The sequence below is a fragment of the Pteropus vampyrus genome, unplaced genomic scaffold (assembly GCF_000151845.1).
Source record: "Pteropus vampyrus isolate Shadow unplaced genomic scaffold, Pvam_2.0 Scaffold65, whole genome shotgun sequence".
NCBI lineage: Eukaryota > Metazoa > Chordata > Mammalia > Chiroptera > Pteropodidae > Pteropus > Pteropus vampyrus.
The window spans coordinates 3,582,361-3,585,960 of NW_011888846.1; the positions used below are offsets into that span (position 1 = coordinate 3,582,361).

General features: G+C 44.5%; 1 long non-coding RNA gene across 1 annotated transcript in view; it reads left to right on the forward strand.

Moving 5' to 3' along the window:
* Positions 1–3,600, forward strand: part of LOC111740544 — a 15,559-nt gene that overhangs the window by 7,743 nt on the left and 4,216 nt on the right. Inside the window, exon 2 of the long non-coding RNA XR_002780642.1 lies at positions 2,911–3,040. This is a non-coding gene — a long non-coding RNA (uncharacterized LOC111740544). The remainder of the gene's footprint in view (positions 1–2,910; positions 3,041–3,600) is intronic.

Here is a 3,600-nt window from a genome sequence, read left to right on the forward strand (position 1 = left end):
CTGCGTCATGCCTAAACCTTCACTGCTAGGGTTGTGCTATTAGTAACAGCTCCAGAACTGGCACTGGTAGCTTATGGTGCCTGTGCTGGGCTAATCGCCTCTGGCATTCAGGCCATCTTTCCCTGGCACTCGTCCTTCCTGATAACTGGGCTGCCGAGTGACACATGCCGCTCTGCATCTCGTCTGACACCCAGCTCACCTGAGGGAAGGCGTCAAAGCCTTGGTGGCCAATCACTGGCTGAGGCTACAAGTCCGTCTCTCCAAGGCTGGCTCCAAGTGGCGGCTTCGCCGGAGTCTAGAGTTTGCTCTGCGCTGAGCTTTCCATCCCTTGGCTCATTCTTGGAGTCAGAGATATGAGTGATTGCTGACTGAAAAGAGCCTCGATGTATCAGATGTTGCTGCATATGCGGATGTGGATATGATCTAGCCATTCCCCCTTTGATTAAGGTTTTTAATTTAAAAAATTAATGTTTTTCCTTCACTGACCTATCGGAGTGTGTCTTTTAGGTATATGTAGGGACCTCGGTTTAACAAGGTTTGCAGATAATTTGGGTCTGTTTTTGTCTCGTTTATGTCCCACATGGCATCGCTTTGGTCAGTCACCAGTCTGTCCCCATAACTCACTGCAGTAGCATTCTTTTATATTTTCTCTAGAAACTCCCTGTCCAAGTTTAACTCTATATTTACCATTTGAAAACTCCTGGGTGTAGTCATACAGTGAGGCTGTTGCTGCTATGAATTTAAGGTGCCTATTTGTTTGTAAATAAAATCTTTATTGAGCTCTTGTCATATGTTGGACACTGTGCCAAGTGCCGTGGGTATAGCATGGAACAAAGCACAGACGGCCAACAGCCCACGGACTTCCCAGTCCGTCTAGGTGTCCGACAGCAGCTGTGTGTCCAGCCCACTGGCTACTCCGAGCACGCGTTCCTAGTTAAAGCCCACTGCCATTTTCCGTGCTGGCCAACTCAAACCTTTATAGCGTTTCTCAGGCCCCTTACTGGTGCTCACCCTGACCTCTAATCAGTAGGGGTGGGCAGTCCAGTCCGCGGAGAAATCTCAGTATCTAGTCCCTTTGTGTACACACTTGTCTCCATCCTTATCCATCTTCACTTTATTCCTTTCTATGAGAGGCGGGTGATCTTCCTCTTAGCGAGGCTTAATCTGGCCCATGTGACCGGCCTCTTAGGAGGTTTGTTCCTTCAGTCATTGTGTTTGTTTTCTGTATCTCCATGTAGTTAGCATGTGGCTCTCATTCGTCTTGATCCCTCTAAATCAGTTCTTCCAAGCCGAGTGCCTCATAATAGCCCCAGCTCTCGCCCCCTTTTCTTCATACTCAAGCTTCTAGAAAGATTACTTTCACGTTCGTTCTCCTTACTTTAAATTCTCTGAGTGATTTCCGTGTCTCCTTTCTTGCTCCCTTGACAACGGTTCCCCTGAAATTGTCCATGTCGTGACCATCAGACCTCCTAGCAGTTACGCGCAGTGATGCGGAAAACACTTTGACTTGTTGCCTTTCTCAGTCTTTCTCCCAAGCTTGGCAATGTTGATCACACTCCCGGTTTTTGAAGCCACCCCGCTCCCCTGGGTGCTGGGACACCACCATCTCTCGGCTCTCTGCCTACTTTCCGGCCCCTCCTGTTATCTTCATGGGTCCCCCTCTCTGTATCCAGCTCTTCAATGCTGGTGTTCCTCAGAGCTCCTTCCTAGGACCTGTGTTCAAATCCTAAGCTTTTCTTAGGCAATGTGGCTTCACTCACCCCCGCTCTCTCCTCGGACTTCTCTCTTGAGCTCTAGACTCTTACAGCCAACTGCCGGTTACACACGCTTACCTCTGTCCACAGGCCGCTCGCAATCAGCATGTCCCACACTGAAGGCATCGTCTCCCCCACCAAACGGGCTCCTCTTTTAAGATTATTATCCAAAAAGGTCAGCGCGGTCCCCTCTCTACAGCCTAAAAGCTTTGAATTGTCCTTCACGTCTCCTCCTTCTTCATTTTCTATATTCAACAGGGTATCACTTCATGTCGACTGTATTTTATAAACATACACACCTATTACATATGTGTGTATATTTTATATGTACATATTAACGTACATATATTTTATCTCTCTCCTCCCTTCCAACCTCTCTGCGGCTGCTCTAGTTGGGGCATTCATCTGTCCTGCTTGCTTTATGAAATAACCTCCAAGAGAACATCTCCTCACTTCTAATTTGTCACCTTCCTTTGTACTTCCTTCCATTCGAACAGTCAGGGGTAGATCCATCAGAATAATGGCTGCCTTGCATTTTGACTGCGTAGTGGAACGTCTACTGCTCCACTACACTGAAAGCTTCTTCAGGGCAGGGATTATATGTTCTTTATCTTTATATCCCTTATTTATGTGACAATGTTGGGCATATAGTGGATGTTGAATAAACACTTGCTTACTGAATGAATGATTTCCAGAATCATCTCTCCAGAAGGCATGGTTAACCAATCTTGGATGCTTTGGGGAGTCACTGCCCCATTTTCACAACTTGGGTGCATAATTATTTATAGATGTGACCGGGATACATTTGGATACAGTATTGATTAAAAATCATGAGCTCAATAAAGATTTTATTTACAAACAAAAATCATGTTGATTTTTGTCTTTTAAAATAAAAGTGTCCAACATATGACAAGAGCTCAATAAAATAAAAGTGTCCAACATATGACAAGAGCTCAATAAAGATTTTATTTACAAACAAAAATCATGTTGATTTTTGTCTTTTAAAATAACATATGTTTATTGTAGAAAAGTTAGAAAATATGGACAAGCAAAAAGAGAAAAAAAATCATCCATGGTTCTGTTACCCAGACAAATAAATACTGTTAACCTATTGACATAGGGCTTCTCAGTTTGTTTTCTAAATTTTTACTTTCAGTAAAGGAATGGGATCACGCCTCAGCTGCTGAGCTGTCCCTGGCAAGAGTAAGCAGTCGTTAAGTCACAAGGCTCAGGGATCCATCTGATGTGCATCTAGGTGGGTGTTCACATTCATCAGCGTTAATCTGGTGAGTAGAGATTAGCAGCATTATTAGCGGTCATGATAGTTTTGTAGACAAATGTCGAACCAGCGTAGTCACTCCTGTTTGGAGTACGATCCTCATCAGTGGTCTGGCATTTGGGAAAGAAGACAGGGACTGGGGAAGGAAATTCACAGAAATTAGCAGGCGACCAGGCCTCCGATGCTGGTGGATGGTTGAAATGCAGAGCAGGCATCAGGCCTGAGTACAGGGTATCTGGGGAAGTGATAATATGAGGATCGTAGCTGTTCCAACATGAGGGATCCTAAGGGATCACACGAGGACACTGAAACCAGTGCCGTATGTCTATATATAATAATGAAAGCTAATTACAATTAATGTTGGTTGGTGAGTGTTTGAGGAGTTTTATAATAACTCTTGAGATAATCAGAGATGCTTTGGGATGTCACAAAAGAAGCATTTAGAGTATCGGAGCTAGATGTTTAAACCAGAGATGCACAGTGAAGGGGACTAACAGAATGACGATTCTGTAGTTGAAAGAACACGATTAGGGACTGTGAGTCTGGGATTGTAATTGGCTGGTAAAC